The sequence below is a fragment of the Bubalus bubalis genome, chromosome 1 (assembly GCF_019923935.1).
Source record: "Bubalus bubalis isolate 160015118507 breed Murrah chromosome 1, NDDB_SH_1, whole genome shotgun sequence".
Classification (NCBI taxonomy): domain Eukaryota; kingdom Metazoa; phylum Chordata; class Mammalia; order Artiodactyla; family Bovidae; genus Bubalus; species Bubalus bubalis.
Genome location: NC_059157.1, coordinates 196,766,004 through 196,786,112, shown reverse-complemented (window position 1 = coordinate 196,786,112; position 20,109 = coordinate 196,766,004). Strand labels below are relative to the sequence as shown.

Genomic DNA, 20,109 nt, shown 5'->3' with positions numbered 1-20,109 from the left:
ACACCATCTTCTGAGAAAGATCATTTTGCCCCTTACTAGTGAAAAAAAAAAACAAAAACAACAAAATGAAATCAGCCATTAGTTTTACACATATTTGTGTTCTCCTTGTTAAAAATTAATAATAAAAGGAAAAAGTCCTGACAGCCCTCCTTCCACTTCCTTCTCTCCATTCTTCCAGCCCCATTCTTTCTGAGACACACCTAGGAACCTCCTGATTCACTTCTGAAGCTGTTCTGGAACAGAGAGGCCTGGAGCTCTAATGGTCCTTGCTAAGCAAGGGTCTTTTGATCTTTTAATAAACTTTCCTCTTGACCTTTGCGGAGGACAAAGGAGCCTGGCCTCCTGCAGTCCATGGGGTCACAAAGCATCAGACATGACTTGGTGACTAACAGCAACTTGAGCTTTTAAATAAGCTTTCATTAGTGTTCAGTAATTTTCATATTTCTTTAAGGACAGCGGAGAAGGTGGCAGGCTGAGCATTGTGGCGATAGACTGAATTCAGCTGCAGAAGCTGGGAATAGGTTTATCCATAAAATCTCAATTGTGGGTTCACGTCAATGGAAAAGAAACAAGTAAGCAAACACGCCATCCACCTAAGAACAGGCAATGCTTTTCAAGTGCATCATTGGGGTCCCTGTGAGAAATCGAGTCTTCACTCCTGTTGCCCACCCCCCTCCCAGCCCCCTCCCAGCCCTGCCCTTGTTGGGAGCTGCTGGGGAGCTCCTGCCGCCTTTAGCCCAGCTTTGCCCTCTGCTCCCTCTTGGACCGCAGCTCCCCGAGACATTGCCTGCTCTCTGGCTCTCTGGGAATGTTCTCTGGTTCTCTTCAGGCTGGCTTGGAGGAGACCACAGAGTAAACCATTGGAGCCAAATGGCGAGTCCTCAGCTCAAGTAGCAACAGTGACCTCAGTTCAGCAGATAAAAGTTGCCCTGGGTTCCTGAGAAACCGTTTTCTCAAGTTTTTTTCTTTTTTTTTTTTTTGGCAGCCCCGGCTTCCTCCGAAACAGTTGCTGGCAGCTGCGCAAAGAGCCAACAGCTGGAGAGTCTCTGGACACTCACATGAAACCCACGAGGAATTAATAGTCCAGCCCAACCCCCCTCCCAGCCCCCCACCCCCACCCCCGGCGAGCCCAGCCAAGTTCACCAGTCCGCGCGTTTTAAAGGGCCCAGCAGGGCGCGGGGCGCTCCATATCACCCGCGGTAGAGCGGGGACCTAGCTCCGCACTTCCCCACCGCGCGCCGTTCCTGCGCCCAGGCGCTAGTGCCGCCCTTGGGAAGCAGGGGCCCTGCCTGCCGTTCCGAGGGGCCCCGGGCCCTGGGAAAGCTCGGTGAGTGCCGGTTACAGGGGCTTGGGGCATAAAATGGGCGGAGGAGGGCTCCGAGGGCAGGTAGGTAGACATGAGTTCAGTTCAGTTCAGTCGCTCAGTCGTGTCCGACTCTTTGCGATCCCATGAATCGCAGCACGCCAAGCCTCCCTGTCCATCACCAACTCCCGCATCCTGGTAATTTTTGCCCCTGTAGGATCCTGTCAAATCCCAGACTCTAAGGACTTTGCAAACTGAGACCAGGTTCTGAAAGGTTAGACTCTGAATTGAAAAGGATCGAATAGCAATGCTATTCGACGTGTCCAAAGACAAGTAGCAGCTGCATCCCCTGACACCTGGTTAGAAATGCAAATTCATGGGCCCCAGCCCACACCTGCGGAGCCTCAGTCTCTGGGACTGGGGAGTATGTGTGTTAACAAGTCCTCCTGGAGATTCTGACCCTGCAGAAGTTTGATAGCCACTGACTTAGAGGTCACTTGGGTCTAACACTTGGGCCCCTTACCCCATGCAGGAACCCTGACATAAACAGCAGTGGGTGCACAGTGAGCCGTAAGGCATTAATTACTGGGGTAGATTCAGATACTGCATCATAAGAACTTCGAAACACTCATAGTTTGTAGAAATTGCTGCTGCTACTGCTGCTAAGTCGCTTCAGTCGTGTCCGACTCTGTGCGACCCCATAGACGGCAGCCCACCAGGCTCCCCCGTCCCTGGGATTCTCCAGGCAAGAATGCTGGAGTGGGTTGCCATTTCCTTCTCCAATGCATAAAAGTGAAAAGGGAAAGTGAAGTCGCTCAGTCGTGTCCGACTCTTAGCGACCCCATGGACTGCAGCCCACCAGGGTCCTCCCTCCGTCCATGGGATTTTCCAGGCAAGAGTACTGGAGTGGAGTGCCATTGCCTTGTCTGGTAGAAATTGCTATTCTGTACCAAACTGTGAACTACCATCTCTGAAATTTCCTTGAAACAGCACTCACCACTTTAACAAATATCTCTGAGTTTCTGCTGTGTGTCAGGTTCCAATTAAGTTTCTTTCAAAATGAAGAAGGGAGTTATCTGGCTCTTAAGATCTTCAAACTGCTAGCGTATTTTTCCTTTAACCAGGATCTTTGTAATTTGGTGTAGTGTTTCATATCTCATTTTTATTTTGTTTTTTTTAGCATTTAATTGCTCCTTCTGAAGTTATTTTTTTATTATTGTTGTTAACTCAGAATGCCAGAATAGATATTTTGGAAGAGATGTATTTAGTATGTGAGTGAGTTCTGAACAAAATTTTTAAGAAAAAAAAGATTCACATTGGCAGGACATATTTTTTGATCTTTGTATTAGTTTATGTAATATATTTTACAAGTAGAATAAATAGGGATCCTGAAATTTCTTATGAATCAAAATGAGAGAGAAGATTTGTCCCCTTTTCTGAAAAGCCCAATGCCAGAGCTAGCTACCTCGTAGGAACTCTGAAAAGGAATCAGTTGCTATGGGGATGCCCCTTGGAAACAATTATGGATGCCAGGTATATCCAAATCATGTGGTTCCTCATTCTCCAAGGTTCTGAACAATTTCTGTAGATGAGGCTGTCTCTTCATCACTGCTGAGAACTTTACTCATGAAATATTCAGTGATGAAGCTTCTGTGAATGGTTTGCTTTCAATTGTGGGGTGTTTATTTTTGTTTGTTTTTTTTTTCTGCTTCTCCTTTGGTGGCTTAATTTAAATATTATGTCTAAATCCATTACTGACGTATTCTGAGACTCTGGAAAAATGTTGCATCTATTTCTCAGTTTTCTGGATGCAGGATGTGTGGTCTTGAGGTGGCATTTGCCAGCATGGTTTCAAAGTATCACCCCAGAGCTCCCTACATGCGGTATGGTTACAACTTGGACTCTCCTAATATGTTAAAGCAGAGAAAATGTTTAATACGGTGACCATATAATTAATTATGTATGCATGTTTTAATTTAAAACATCTGAAAGGCTTGCTCATAGATGTCAAAGGCTAACTAAATTCTCTTTGAAAACAACTTTGGAAATGTTGGTAAAATTTTAAGCCATTGTTAGGAATGTCATGAGCGTCTGAATATAAACTGTTCTGTAAACTGTTCTGTATTCCTCGGAATCATGCCTGTACATACTAGTTTATAAGTACTCAAAGAACATATAATCAGCATCCTTCTGTGACAAAGTGTAAGATTTATGACATGTATCTTTTTTTATAAATTATATTGCATGTAACTTTATGTTGTGATTTTCTGCCTTCAATTTCAAAATCACCTTCCAAAAGGGAGGACTTTCAAATCTTGGAATATTTACGCAGAACCCTTTAGCTCTAGCAGTGAAGAACAGAAATTCACTTGAAATGTGTACTTTTCATGGCACTGAGGTTTACTTTTAGGATACTGCTGTCAATCTAGTAGGATCTAGCTTCAGGTCCTCTCTGAGCAGGTACAAAGGAGGAAAAGGTAAGAGCTGGGCAAAACTGGGACCTCGGATACAAACAAGATGCACGCCCACCTCCCTCAGGAGGAAGAGCGAGCTTGTAGTGTCTGTGACAGTTGCCAGCATTTTTGTTACTCCTGTCGATCCAGTGTCTGATGGTACTGCCCTAGATTTTTCTGTTGCTTGAATTTTGACTTTTCAAGCCATTCTTTGGGGGGTATTCTGTATTTCAAGACTGGGTCTCTGAAAACCCACTGTGAAATTCCACATTATTTGCAGGGCCCAGATGATACCTTGAGCCTTCTCCCCTAGCATGGTTAACTAATTATCTTTGACAATAAGGGACATAAAGAGACCTGAATAGTGAGCTGCTGCTGCTGGTAAGTCGCTTCAGTTTTGTCCGACTCTGTGCAAACCCATAGATGGCAGCCCACCAGGCTCTGCTGTCCCTGGGATTCTCCAGGCAAGAACACTGGAGTGGGTTGCCATTTCTTTCTCCAATGCATGAAAGTGAAAAGTGAAAGGGAAGTTGCTCAGTTGTGTCCGACTGTTAGCGACCCCATGGACTGCAGCCTACCAGGCTCCCCCATCCCTGGGATTTTCCAGGCAAGAGTACTGGAGTGGGTTGCCATTGCCTTCTCAGGAGAGCCTTATAAAGACAGTATAAGGCAGTGGAAAGAGCGTCATCTTTACATTTAGAGAGACCTCAAGTTTTGGGGCCAGATGTACTACTTTAATTTTTCCATCAGTAGTACAGGCATAATTATACTACACGAAGACCTATCTTCTGCTGGGTCATCCACTTTCTGTGTGTATTTCATCGGCAAACCTTTGCGACAAAGGAGGTTTGAAAATGTGTTTTTGTGGCTGAGCATGTCGCCCCATTCATTGATATAGAGATTCTGTTGATAAAGATGTAGTAATGGGCAATGGGTAGGCAACTAGAGATTTATGTAGTGCAGATGCTGGACAAGAATGGACTTTGAAGAGCGAGTGACAGTGGATGTGTTGGGTACATGTGAGTGCATTGGGGAATAGAAGGTGAGAGAGAAAGTGTAATAACAAATTTCTAGGCAACTAGGTGGCTTGAGGATGTTCAAGTCAAGCAGACAGGCCCTGAAATAGAAACACTCTTGGCATGATTGCTGTTGTTCAGTCACCAAGTCATGTCCAACTCTCCATGACCCATGAACTGCAGCATATCAGGCTTCCCTGTCCTTCACTATCTCCTTGAGTTTGCTCAAACTCATGTCCATTGAGTCAGTGATGCCATCCAACCATCTCATCCTCTGTCGCCCCCTTCTCATCTTACACTCAGTCTTTTCCAGCATCAGGGTCTTTTCCAGTGAATCAGCTCTTACCATACTTACCAGCTCTCCAATACTCAGCCAAAGTATTGGAGCTTCAGCTTCAGCATCAGCCCCAGCCCTTCCAATGAATATTCAGGGTTGATAGCCTTTAGGATTGACTAGTTTAATCTCCTTGCTGTCCAAGTGACTCTCAAGAGTCTTCTCCAACACCACAGTTCTAAAGTATCAATACTTTGGAGTTCAGCCTTCTTCATGGTCCAGTTCTCACATCCATACATGACACTGGAAAAAGCATAGCTTTAACTCTATGGACCTTTGTCAGTAAAGTGATGTCTCTGCTTTTTAATACACTGGCTAGGTCTGTCACAGCTTTTTTCTTCCAAAAAGTGAATGTCTTTTAATTTCATGGCGGCAGTCACCATCCACAGTGGTTTTGGAGCCATAAGAAAATAAAATCTGTCACTGTTTCCATGATATTGTAATAATAATGATATCTCTATCTAGGTCTTGAAGCAGTTTATTAAATAATTATATCTAAATCTTGCAGTAATCCTGAAAGTTTTTTTTTTAGTAGATGTGTTTATTACTATTTCATTAATGAAGACATTGAGGCTTAAGATGGCAAGAGTACATGCCCAGTTAGTAAAGACCTACCCTGGACCTTAGCTTTACTTTACTCAGTTCATCTTCTTAATAGAGAGGGAGCAGATTGTAGAAGAAATGAGAAAATGAAGATGACTCTGTGATTAGGTAAGAAAAAAAGGAAAGAGGGAGGTGACATAGTCAAAAGTTTCAAACAGTGTAATGATTTGCGAGTCTGCCCTACCTATCAGGGCTTCCCTGAGAGCTCAGTTGGTAAAGAATCTGCCTTCAATGCAGGAGACCTAGGTTGGGTCCCTCGGTTGGGAAGATCCCCTGGAGAAGGGAACGGCTACCCACTCCAGTATTGTGGCCTAGAGAATTCCATGGACTGTATAGTCCATGGGCTCACAAAGAATCAGACACAACTGAGCAAGTTTCACTACCTGGGTGCAAATCAAAATGTCATCATTTAATAGCTGTGTGAACTTGGGTGGCACTTCCCAGGTGGTGGAGTGGGAATCCATCTGCCAGTGCAGGAGATGCAGGGTCAGTCCCTGGGTTGGGAAGGTCCCCTGGAGAAGGAAATGGCAACCCACTCCAGTATTCTTGCCTGGAAAATTCCATGGCCAGAGGAGCCTGGTGGGCTACAGTCCATGGGGTCACACAGAGTTGGACATGACTGAGCATGCACGTGTTTGGGGGAGATAGTTAACATCACCATCTTCCTTTATCTTATGGGCAAGTGGTAGTAGTGATCCACAGAGGCCGTAGCTAAGAGAAACAATTAAAAATTGATTGAGTTAATTGAGGTTGCTGACAAAATAAATCCAGAAAAAAAAATCAGTAGATTCTGTATAAAGTAGTAACAAGCAGCTAAAAGTATAATGAGAAGAAAATGTCTGTTCCCAGTATCAATAAACTACAAAATAGCTGAGAACCATAAATGTGAAATGTGTTCAACCAACTTCTGTTGTATCCTAATTTTACTCCCCTTGCCCCTCATCCCCTTACCCCCAAAACATATTTAAAACCTGCACACAAAAAAAAAAACCAAAGCACCAATGTGGGTATTATGCAAAACTGCTTCCAATAAAGAATGAAGCATCTGGTATATGGCAAACAGAGATTAAGAATTATTCCAAAAAAAGAAGAAAATTACTCCAAACTCTAAGGCATTAGAGAAAACAGGTTTATAATAAAAGTGGTCAAAAAAAATGTAAGACATAATGAAAGGGAAAGCCAAGAAAAGCACAAAAGGAAAATAAAACTGTTACAAAACCAAAACCCATATTAGAAGCAACTAGATATAAGTCAACTTTGTGCAAAATTGAGCTTTGACTTAAAGGGCAGTTTGGGGAAAAATTTCACAGATTGCAGTGCATATGGACAGAGGAAGAAAACTGGTTAAGGAGAGTAATGGTGATAGAGGACAAATAACAGACAAAAAGCACAAAACCATGTGACTTTCCAGGAAAAAAAAGAGAGAAAGACCAAAGGGAAGTGAAAATAAATATAAAACATATTGCATTTCTTTGGTCTCAAACTATCGTTAATTTCAAGAGGCACCATTGATTTAAAAATAGCTTTCAAGAGAATAAAAGTAAATGATTAATTACTGCATGGACATGTTACTTACAAGTTATTTCTTAGTTTGAGAAACACCAAATGTGAAAAAAAAACTTTTAATTGAAGAAATATGGAATTAGATGAAAACTTTGCCAAAGTAAAAGAACATCTGAATTGGCAGATCAAAATTCTCAGTCTCATTATGTTCCAGAAAAACAAAAACAAAGATTAGCATGGTGTTATTGAGATTAATAGATACATTATGTGGACAGAAAAATTAAAAATAAATTAGGCTAACCAAATGAATTATCTCAGTAACATCAGATTCTGGAAGGCAATGACTCAGTAACAAAGAACTAAAAGGAAAACTGAAATGAATGAGACCCAAGAATATATAGCCACATTCTATATATGGGTTGTGTTCTATTTCTGTTAAACAGTACAGATTTAGACTGTTGGCAAGTTGAAAATGTATCAGAAAGACATTCACAATTATGACAGACTTCAAAATATATGACTTAATCCTTTGCTACACAAAGTGTTTTCAGAGGACCAGCATCCTTTAGGGTCTTGTTAAAAATAAAGAATGCACTCCAGAGCTATTGAATCAGAGCCTGCATTTTGAAAAGACACCCAACATCTGGACAAAACTTTAAATCAAACAGATACATGAAAGACTATGTTCATAGCAGCACTATTCACATAGCAAGACATGAAGAGCACCTAAATGTCCATTGGCATATGACTGGCTAATGAAGATGTGGTACATATATACAATGTGGTACATTTCAGGCATAAAAGATAATGAAATAATGCCATTTGCAGCAACATGAACGGACCTAGAAAGTGCCATACTAACTGAAGTAAGTCAGAAAAAAAAAAGGCAAATACCACATGATATCCCTTATACGTGGAATCTAAAATATGACACAAATGAGCCTATGCAAGAAACAAACAGACTCACAGACATAGAGAACATTCTTGTGGTTGCCAAGGGGAGATTGAAAGGGGGAGGGATGGAGTGGGGGTTTGGGATTCAGTTCAGTTCAGATCAGTCACTCAGTCATGTCTCTGCGACCCCATGGACTGCAGCACACCAGGCCTCCCTGTCCATCACCAACTCCCAGAGTTTACTCAAACTCATGTCCATTGAGTCAGTGATGCCATCCAACCATCTCATTCTCTGATGTCCCCTCCTCCTCCTGCCTTCAATTTTTCCCAGCATCAGGGTGTTTTCCAATGAGTTAATTCTTCCCATCAGGTGGCCAAAGTATTGGAGCTTCAGCTTCAGCACCAGTCCTTCCAATGAATATTCAGAACTGATTTCCTTTAGGATGGACTGGTTGGATCTCCTTGCAGTCCAACGAATTCTCAAGAGTCTTCTCCAACACCAAATTTCAAAAGCATCAATTCTTCGGTGCTCAGCTTTCTTTATAGTCCAACTCTCACATCGTACATGACTATTGGAAAAACCATAGCTTTGACTAGATGGACTTTTGTTGGCAAACTAATGTCGCTGCTTTTTAATATGCCTTCTAGTTTGGTCATAGCTTTTCTGCCAAGGAGTAAGCGTCTTTTAATTTCATGGCTGCAGTCACCATCTGCAGTGATTTTGGAGTCTAAAAAAATAAAGTCAGTCACTGCTTCCACTGTTTCCCCATCTATTTGCCATGAAGTGATGGGACCAGATGCCATGATCTTAGTTTTCTGAATGTTGAGTTTTAAGCCAACTTTTTCACTCTCCTGTTTTACTTTCATCAAGAGGCTCTTTAGTTCTTCACTTTCTGCCATAAGGATGGTGTCATCTGCATATCTGAGGTTATTGATATTTCTCCCAGCAATCTTGATTCCAGCCTGTGCTTCATCCAGCCCAGTGGTTCTCATAATGTACTCTGCATATAAATTAAATAAGCAGAGTGACAATATACAGCCTTGACATACTCCTCTCCTGATTTCGAACATGTCTGTTGTTCCATGTCCAGTTCTAACTGTTGCTTCCTGACCTGCATACAGATTTCTCAAGAGGCAGGTCAGGTGATCTGGTATTCCCATCTCTTTCAGAGTTTTCCACTCTTTGTGGTAATCCACAGAGTCAAAGGCTTTGGCATGGTCAATAAAGCAGGAGTAGATGTTTTTCTGGAACTCTCTTGCTTTTTTGGTGATCCAGCAGATGTTGGCAATTTGATCTCTGGTTCCTCTGCCTTTTCTAAATTCAGCTTGAACATCTGGAAATTCATGGTTTACGTACTGTTGAAGCCTGGCTTAGAGAATTTTGAGCATTACTTCACTAGCGTGTGAGATAAGTGCAATTGTGTGGTAGTTTGAGCATTTTTGGCATTGCCTTTTTTGGGATTGGAATGAAAACTGACCTTTTCCAGTCCTGTGGCCACTGCTGAGTTTTCCAAATTTACTGGCATATTGAGTGCAGCACTTTCATCTTTCAGGATTTGAAATAGCTCAACTGGTGTTCCATCATCTCCACTAGCTTTGTTCATAGTGATGTTTCCTAAGTGATGTTTCCTAAGTTTCCATAGTGATGTTTCCACTTGACTTCTAACTCCAAGGTGTCTGGCTCTAGGTGAGTGATCACACCATCGTGATTATCTGGGTCATGAAGATCTTTGCTGTACAATTCTTCTGTGTATTCTTGGCACCTCTTCTTAATATCTTCTACTTCTGTTAGGTCCATACCATTTTCTGTCCTTTATCGAGCGCATCTTTGCATGAAATGTTCCCTTGGTATCTCTAATTTTCTTGAAGAGATCTCTAGTCTTTCCCATTCTGTTGTTTTTCTCTATTTCTTTGCACTGATCACTGAGGAAGGCTTTCTTATCTCTCCTTGCTGTTCTTTGGAACTCTGCATTCAAGTGGGTATATCTTTCCTTTTCTCATTTGCTTTTCATTTCTCTTCTTTTCACAGCTATTTGTAAGGCCTCCTCAGACAGCCATTTTGCTTTTTTGAATTTCTTTTTCTTGAGGATGGTCTTGATCCCTGTCTCCTGTATGATATCATGAACCTCTGTCCATAGTTCTTCAGGCACTCTCTCTATCAGATCTAATCCCCTGAATCTATTTCTCACTTCCACTGGATAATCATAAGGGATTTGATTTAGGTCATGCCTGAGTGGTCTAGTGGTTTTCCCCACTTTCTTCAATTTCAGTCCGAATTTGGCAATAAGGAGTTCATGATCTGAGCCACGGTCAGCTTCCAGTCTTGTTTTTGCTGACTCTATAGAGCTTCTCCATCTTTGGCTGCAAAGAATATAATCAGTCTGATTTCAGTATTGACCATCTGGTGATGTCCATGTGTAGAGTCTTCTCTTGTGAATATGCAAAAAGATAGTTTGGGATTAGCAGGTGCAAACTGTTATATAGAACAGATAAACAACAAGGACCTTCTATACAGCACAGGGAACTATATTCAATATCCTGTGATAAACCATAATGGAAAAGAATATGAAAAAGAGTGAATATTCATGGCTAACTGAATGACCTTGCTGTATAGCAGAAATTAACACAACATTGTAAATCAAATCTACTTCAGTACAATAAATTTTTTAAAAAGATTCCCAGGTAATTCTTGGGCATATCAAAGCTGCAGAAACACTGTCCTAATTAACCGCTTCTGAAAAGTCACCTGGCCCAGCACTTCCTAACTGGTTTGTGCTATAAAGACTCTGGATGTGCTGAGTTATTGCTCTCCTTAACCTGGGGAGGTGAGGTAGAAGGCCTTGGACTGGGGACCTAAAGCACATTGTCCTTTTCTCTGTGTTCCATGATCTATAATTGTGCTGTCCAGTTAGGTAGCCACTCACCATAGGTGGTTACTGAGCATTTGAAATGTGTCTGAGTTGATTTGTGCTGTGGGAGTAAAATAAATACTAGATTTTGAGGGCTTAGTATGAAAAAATAATGTGAAGTGTCTCATTAATAATCTTTATATTGATAATACATTGATATTTAGATATGTCAGGTTAAGTGAAACATATTATTTAATTCATTTCACCTATTTATTTGGAAGTAAAGCAATGACAGACGTAGACAGTGTATTAAAAAGCAGAGAGATTACTTTGCCTACAAAGGTCTGTATAGTCAAAGCTATGGGTTTTTTTAGTAGTCATGTACAGATGTGAGAGCTGGGCAATAAAAAAGGCTGATAGCCAAAGAATTAATGCCTTTGAACTATGGTGCTAGGGAAGACTCTTGAGAGTTCCTTGGACAGCAAGGAGATCCAACCAGTCAATCCTAGAGGAAATCAGTCCTAAATATTCATTGAAAGGACTGATGATGAAGCTGAAACTCCAATACTTTGGCCACCTGATGTGAAGAACTGATGCATTGAAAAAGACCCTGATGCTGGGAAAGATTGAAGGTGGAAGGAGAAGGGGATAGCAGAGGATGAGATGGATGGATGGCATCACTGGCTTGAGGGAAATGAATTTGAGCAAGCTCTGGGAGTTGGTGATGGACAGGGAGGCCTGGCATGCTGCAGACCATGGGATTGCAAAGAGTCAGACATGACTGAGTGACTGAACTGAACTGAACTGACTCAAGGGAAAACAGGGATTATAATGTTATATTAGATAATGTTGAGAGCAAATAATGTTGAGAGCATACTCAGTGAGGCCTTGTTCATTTTTTTTTTTTTTTAACTTTCTTCTCTTCTTTCTCCATCTGCTCCCTGTTTTAACCTTCTTTTTAAAAAACTGTTATTTTTTGAGTGCTATTGATAAACAGTAAAGTCTGGGGATACAACAGTGATCCAAATCAGATATCCGTCTCTGATGGTGATTTTGACCTTGTGGCAGCACAAGCTGCCTCCAAAGGTCATGTAATAATGATTAACAAATGAGTATAATCCACGAGGACAACATAAACCTTAGGAAATAACTAGCTTGTTACAGAAATATATAAAGCTAAACTGTAGGAAATAAAAGGAGATTGATGAAAATATAGTGTAGGGGAAATGCATTGCCTTTATTTTAGTCCTTGAGAAATTAGATAGGCAAAAATAAATAAGGATAACCTAATAGATTAATAATATATTCTATTATTATCAGGAACAATATGATTTTTTGTTCAAACATATATTAGCCTTTTTAAAATGTGAGCTTATGTTGGTCACAAGGGAAACCTCAGTGGATTAAAAAAAGAAATAGCACAGATCACAATCTCTGAATGCAATGCATTGAAACCAAAAGTAAATAATAAAAGCAGGAGTTACACTCACACTGAAAAATAAAACAGCTTCAATAAAAAAGCTCAAAATTAAAATCTCTAACTATTTAAAAATTTAAAACCATAATTGATGAATAACTGCCCTATAATAATCATGAAAATGCTTGCTTACCAAAGGCAGTGTTGTAGAGATATAGTTATAATCAGAAAAATGCATTGCTCAAAAAGTTTTCACTCCTAAGAAAAAAAGAAAGAGTAGAAATAATGGTTTAATCATTCAATTCAAGAAATTATAGAAAAACACAAATGAACCCAAGTAACGATAGAAGCAGAAAATTGAGAATTAAGGCAAAGAAAAACAATTGGATTCATTAATACATGCAAAAAATTCTTCGATGAAAAGTTTCGCAGTGAAAAGAATGACCTACTAATTGCCATAATCCAGAAAGAAAGAAAGAAAACAAATACATAATATTAGGAAAGAGAAGTTAGAGATAACCCTAGAGGGGAGAGAAAAAAGAGAAGATAATGTGCCTAATTTTATCATAAACAATTTGAAACCAAGATGCAATGGAAACTCGCAGAAGAAAGCAAGAATGATAATTACAACATGCACCTGAAGAAGCAATAGAAAGCTGATGTGGCATCTAATACTGGAAGGAATTAAGACAGCTGAAAGCTAGCACCCTTGACCCTGGGTAAATCCCGTCAAAACTTGCAGTGACAGATGATTCCTCTAACATTTAAAATGTTTAGAAACAAAGAGAAAGAAGAAAAGCTTCCTAGTCATTCTTGTAAATGCAGCAGAATTGATACAAAAACCAAAGAGAGGTCACAAAAAGTAAAAGACATCGGTGTTTCTCACTTCCAAACAATGGTTCAAACTTTCTGAATCAAATATTAGCAAGTAAAATCTGACAGTACATACAAGAGGATGCATGATGACTACGTGGGGTTTGTTCCATAGTAGTTCGATATTAAGAGCTCTAATACATTACCCACTAAGGTCTTGTTGAGGGCTTCCCAGATAGCTCTAGTAGTAAAGGACCCACCTGTCAATGCAGATAGAGGTAAAGAGACATGGATTTGATCCCTGGGTCAGGAAGACCCCCTGGAGGAGGACACAGCAACCCACTCCAGTACTCTTGCCTGGAGAACCCCATGGAGAGAGGAGCCTGGTGGGCTACAGTCCATGGAGTTGCAGAGTTGGACACGACTGAAGTGACTCAGCACACACACACACACACACACACACACATCTTGTTAAAGCTAAGCATATTATTAGTTTGTAAAAGAAAAATATACCTGGTAATTACAGTAGATGTTGAAAAAGTAATATTTCACAGCTATTCATGATTCTCTTAAATTTTAGGTTAAAATAAAACAGGATTTTTTTTTAATTTATTTTTTATTGAAGGATAATTGCTTTACAGAATTTTGCTGTTTTCTGTCAAACCTCACCATGAATCAGCCATAGGTATACATATATCCCCTCCCTCTTGAACCTCCCTCCCATCTCCCTCCCCATCCCACCCCTCTAGGTTGATACAGAGCCCCTGTTTGAATTTCCTGAGATATACAGCAAATTCCCATTGGCTATCTGTTTTACATACGGTAATGTAAGTTTCCATGTTGCTCTTTCCATACATCTCTCCCTCTCCTCCCCTCTCCCCATGTCCGTAAGTCTATTCTCTATGTCTGTTTCTCCACTGTTGCCCTGGTAATAAATAAATTCTTTAGTACCATTTTTCTAGATTCTGTATATATGTATTAGAATATGGTACTTATCTTTCTCTTTCCAACTCACTTCACTCTGTGTAATAGGTTCTAGGTTCATCCACTTCATTAGAACTGACTCAAATGTGTTCCTTTTTATGGCTGAGTAATATTCCATTGTGTATATGTACCACAACTAATTATCCATTCACCTGTCGATGGACATCTAGGTTGCTTCCATGTTCTAGCTATTGTAAACAGTGCTGCAATGAACAATGGGATACATGTGTCTTTTTCAATTTTGGTTTCCTCACCAAAAAATCTACAAACAATAAATGCTGAAAAGAATGTGGAGAAAAGGGAACACTCTTGCACTGTTGGTGGGGATGTAAATTGATACAGCCACTGTGGAAGACGGTATGGAGATTCCTTAAAACACTAGGAATAAAACCACCATATGACCCAGCAATCCCACTCCTAGGCATATACCCTGAGGATTTTTTTAAAACATGCTGTGGGGCGTGAGAAGATTAGCCAAGTTCAGACTCTCTCGTCCTTTGTTTTGTAAATAATGACTATGTAACAGCATTGGATGGCATCACCGACTCAATGGACATGAGTTTGGGTAAACTCTGGGAGTTGATGATGGACAGGGAGGCCTGGTGTGCTGCCGTTCATGGGGTCTCAAAGAGTCGGACACGACTGAGCGACTAAACTGAACTGGACAGCTGAGATCACTTATAGCACTGCACACTCACGTCATGAGGTACTCACTTGGTCACCGGCAGCTGTGTGCAGTATGCCTGAATAAGCTTCACCTGGAAAAGCCCTGAAGGGTTGTGTGAGGTTATGTTGTGTTATGCTCTGTCTGCTGCTACGGCTGCTGTGTCAGCCAGGAGAGAATAAATGCATCTGCAGTTCCTACCGCTCTCCAGTCTCTTAGCTCGTGCCTGGCCTACCCTGGGTTCAGCAAACAGTGCAGGCTGTTCAGTGTGAACAGCAAGACAACTGGCATTGGAAACAGGGTCAGGAATACAACTGGCGTAGTTGGCAGGATACCCATAGGGTAGGAGAGCCTGAGGCTCCACTGGATGGAGGAAGCCAGTGGCCACCAGATAGTATGTGGTACTGGGTGACTGTGGTCCTCTCGGGCGTCGGCTCTGGTGGGAGACTGGGAGGCAGTGGACGGTTCACCAGAGAGCATTGAGAAGGTGTTACGAAGGTGGTGAGTTCCTCTTTGCTGAACAAGGCGGCATAGACTGCTGCTGGCACTGTGGGGCAGATTTTCCTGATTGCCCTGAAAACTAACAAAGGTAGTAATCTCTGTGATGCCAAGCTGATGAGCAATGTGAAGGGATGCTTGGAAGAGCTAGAGCAATGTATATTGGTGTTAGAGCAAGAGCCCTGTGACCGTGAAGAAGCCAGCATCTCTGACAGCCAGGTGGTAAGTGTTGGTGATGATGAACCTTATGAGACGGCGGGAATGGATTCACGTTGCCAGCCCCACTGTGTGATCCAATGTGGGAAAGCTCCCGGATACTATGAGTAAATGGCATACCCATGCCAAGTTGACCCAAGGGGTGAGAGAACTGGGCATGAAGCAGTCGGTATTTAACCCAATGACCTGAGGCCCAGATGATGAGCACTTTGTTGGTGGCATTTGATACACCATTTTGAACAATGCCCCATCTACTTCTTTTGGATCCCTGACTGCTCTTCTTGCACCCTATGTGGGGTGCCCCATCTGTGAAGGGACCTCAGTGGTGGCTCGCTTGGGAGAAATAGAGGGGTGGCAGCAGGCAAAAAGTGTCAGGAGTGTGAAGATCCCGAAGCGGGGCTAAACCGGGAAAGGCCCCGTCTGGGTCATGCGGATGCAAATGTGGGCTGATTCGTGCAGAGGTGTACTGTAAAGGCTGTGTCCTCTCTTGCAAGTTAGAACAGTGTATGGTGTAAAGTGTAAATGCTGTGTCCTGTGACGTGCTTATAACCTCTGACTCTCTTGCAGACTTAGAACAGTGTGAACACATTCCACCCTGAACAGTAGAACATATTCCAAAGCATTTGAAATATGTGGGTGGGCCGTGAACACCACAAAAACCCCCTCTTTGGTGGACCGGCACCTGTGGAGTGTTTTGCGGGTCCTTAAAAGTCCCGGAGGGGTGGGGTTGCCTCCGCGGAGGCCTTCCTGCAATCTCACAAGGACAGACAGTGGACCTGACTTGGCCATGGCAGATAAAGGCACTCCACCTGTGGAGGGTGGCTCTTCTAGCCCCGTGAGCGCGAGGACTGCAACATGCGTTCCAGGTGACACCTGGAGTTGGGTTTTGCTACGTGTTGGGGATGTAACTGCTTATTGTAGCTGATGCAAGAAGTGAATCTAAGGGTCAGCGTTACTCCCCAGGGGAAAATCGCAGATGGACCGGGCGTAGAATGTGAGGCGAGAGACCCTGAAGGGGTGGAGTGCCGGGAGAGGGCAAATTAGCCAGGCTGGCGTGTTCAGGCTCTCTTGCCCCACGTTTCGTGATAATGACTATGCAACAGCTGAGAGCATCATAGCACTGCACATGCGCGTCATGAGGTGCTCGCTTGGTCAGGGGTTGCCGTGTCAGTACGCCCGCATAAGCCTCACCTGGGAAAGCCCTGAAGGGCTGTGTGCGGTTGTGTTGTGTTGTGCTGTTTGCTGCTATGGCTGCTGCGTCAGCCAGCAGAGAGGCTGTGTTAACGGCTTCCATGCCGGCAGGGAGAGAATAAATGCATCTGCAGTTCCTACAGCTCCTCTCATTTTCTTCCAGCCCCTTATCTTGCGCCTTGCCCACCCTGGTTCAGTGAGCAAGGCGGACAGTGTGAAAAGCAAGACAATTGGCGTCACAAACAGGATCAGCAATACACATGGTTAGAAATATATGTTACAAACTAACTGCCAGCATATCACACTTTAATGGTGAAGCATTTGAAATTTTACCATTAAGTTAGGAACATTATCAACATCATTATTTAACATTACTTTCAAAGTTCTGGTCAATATAACAGGATAAGGTAATATAAGAGATAGACATTTAGGAAGGAGGAGACAAAGTAATCATTATTTCCATTTAAACTCAGAATATACTAGAAAAGTCTACATGACTCAACAAGAGTGTTTAGGAAAGTGGCCAGTATAAATAATCATTTAGTAAAGTGAGTAGAAGAAAATATTCCATTTATAATAACAACAAAAAATATAAAACACCCAGGATTCTGTATATTCATGAGCGTTAAGAGTGTATCCAGGGCTGCTGCTGCTGCTGTTGCTTCAGTCGTGTCCGACTCTGTGTGACCCCATAGACGGCAGCCCACCAAGGTCCCCCGTCCCTGGGACTCTCCAGGCAAGAACACTGGAGTGGGTTGCCATTTCCTTCTCCAATGCATGAAAGTGAAAAGTGAAAGTGAAGTCGCTCAGTCATGTCCGACTCTTAGTGACCCCATGAACTGTAGCCCACCAGGGTCCTCCATTCATGGGATTTTCCAGGCAAGAGTACTGGAGTACTGCCTGGCAAGAGTACTCGCCATTGCCTTCTCTGGTATCCAGGGCAGGACAAGACAAACACCGATGAGGGGAAATGGCTCTTAAGAATCTTAGGTATATAGTTCATAGGAGAAATATAATTTGCAAGCTCACTAGTAATTACAGGAATTCAGAGAGCCATGCAGTAATATGAATTTCCCTCTTTATTCAGTATTCCAAAACTTTAACAGTGTGTGATGAGAATGTGAAGACATAAGTTCCCATATGTTCCCAGGGAGATGTAATTTACTACCACATTTTTGTTGCAATTGTTTAATGTTGATTATAATTTTAGATATACATTCCCTTTGACCCAGAGTTTTCCCTCCTAGTAAGTGTTCCTATAAAAATACTTTTCCCTTGCTCTGGGAAGTTTATTGCAGCATTGCTTAGAATTGTGAAAAAATTGGAAACATTCTAAGTATTCATCTATAGAGAGTTGGCTAAATGAGTTAGGATACATTGGTATAGTGGAGTACTTACTATACAGCTGTTAGGAAGAATAAGAACAAGAGCAGAATTAACAGTAGTTAACAATAATCATTGACTAATCAGAAACAATGTTGGCTTCAACTAGTATGACAATACTGGTCAGGGACAGTTATGGACTTTCAAATAAGAAAGTGGGTGAACAGCTAACATGAATATTAATAAAGTATGAATGAGGTAGATATATTTAGGAAGAATAATTAAGCCAACAATTGGTTTTAAAATTTAAAAACTCATACCAAGCAGGATAATAGAGATTAAAACATAATATTAAACTTGTCTAACTATTCAGTGCAAAGCTGGCAGCCTGCTGCCAAACAAAATTTTATTGAAACACAGCTTTATAGGGCCAATTTATCCATTCAGTACAGAAGGCATAGAGAACAGGGCCCACAGAAGTCAATGAAATGCCTTAATTTCTTTAAAAGATAGAAAAAAAATCAAATTTTTAGGGTCAAAATATTTAATTTTTTTCTCACATCAGGAGACAAAGTAATCATTATTTCCATTTAAACTCAGAATATACTAGAAAAGTCTACATGACTCAACAAGAGTGTTTAGGAAAGTGGCCAGTATAAATAATCATTTAGTAAAGTGAGTAGAAGAAAATATTCCATTTATAATAACAACAAAAAATATAAAACACCCAGGATTGTGTATATTCATGAGCGTTAAGAGTGTATCCAGGGCTGCTGCTGCTGCTGTTGCTTCAGTCGTGTCCGACGCTGTGCGACCCCATAGACGGCAGCCCACCAAGGTCCCCCGTCCCTGGGACTCTCCAGGCAAGAACACTGGAGTGGGTTGCCATTTCCTTCTCCAATGCACATCAGGAAAACAATGCAATGTTAGAGCCCACAAGAGTCTATTAATTTTTGCCAAAACAAGCAAAAAAAATAATTCATGTAGCTAAAGTTATTTAAATATAATTTTTAATTTACTTCTGTATTGGGAGGGAGCCCATAAACCAGAAGTTGTTAGGCCCCACAGAAGGCCTAAAGAAGTTCTGCAAGCATGCTGGTGTGTTTGCATATTGTCTGCAGCTGATTTTGCAAGTGCAGAATTGAGTAGTTATTTGTATACAAATTCCAGGAAAAATTTCCTGATCCTTGGCTTAGTGTATTAGTACTTATGCTGTACTCAAAAAGCCTCTTGATGACAGTGAAAGTGGAGAGTGAAAAAGTTGGCTTAAAGCTCAACATTCAGAAAACGAAGACCATGGCATCTGGTCCCATCACTTCATGGGAAATAGATGGGGAAACAGTGGAAACAGTGTCAGACTTTATTTTTTTGGGCTCCAAAATCACTGAAGATGGTGACTGCAGCCATGAAATTAAAAGACGCTTACTCCTTGGAAGAAAAGTTATGACCAACCTAGAGAGCATATTGAAAAGCAGAGACATTACTTTGCCAACAAAGGTCCGTCTAGTCAAGGCTATGGTTTTTCCAGTGATCATATATGGATGTGAGAGTTGGACTGTGAAGAAAGCTGAGCACCGAAGAATTGATGCTTTTGAACTGTGGTGTTGGAGAAGACTCTTGAGAGTCCCTTGGACTGCAAGGAGATCCAACCAGTCCATTCTGAAGGAGATCAGTCGTGGGCGTTGTTTGGAAGGAATGATGCTAAAGCTGAAACTCCAGTACTTTGGCCATCTCATGCGAAGAGTTGACTCATTGGAAAATACTCTGGTGCTGGGAGGGATTGGGGGCAGGAGGAGAAGGGGACGACAGAGGATGAGATGGCTGGATGGCATGACTGACTCGATGGACGTGAGTCTGAGTGAACTCCGGGAGTTGGTAATGGACAGGGAGGCCTGGCGTGCTGCGATTCATGGGGTTGCAAAGCGTCAGACACGACTGAGCGACTGAACTGAAATGAACTGACCTCATGTTGTTAAACAAAATCATCTTTATAAACTGAATTTTACTTTTAATACTATCCTGACCATGAACTTTTAAGAAAAAAGTTG

At 41.8% G+C, this 20,109-nt stretch overlaps 1 protein-coding gene across 4 annotated transcripts in view; it reads left to right on the top strand.

The window, feature by feature from the left end:
• Positions 1-1,148: 1,148 nt before the first annotated feature.
• COL6A5 (collagen type VI alpha 5 chain) overlaps positions 1,149-20,109 on the top strand; it is a 161,387-nt gene continuing 142,426 nt past the window's right edge. Inside the window, exon 1 of one of the 4 annotated variants that reach the window (XM_025294091.3) lies at positions 1,149-1,327. The gene's annotated coding sequence lies outside the window, so the exon portion shown is untranslated. Of the gene's footprint in view, positions 1,328-9,659; positions 9,794-20,109 lie in introns of those variants that run through there. The other 3 variants (XM_044948525.2, XM_044948537.2, XM_044948523.2) reach the window with 3 other exon arrangements.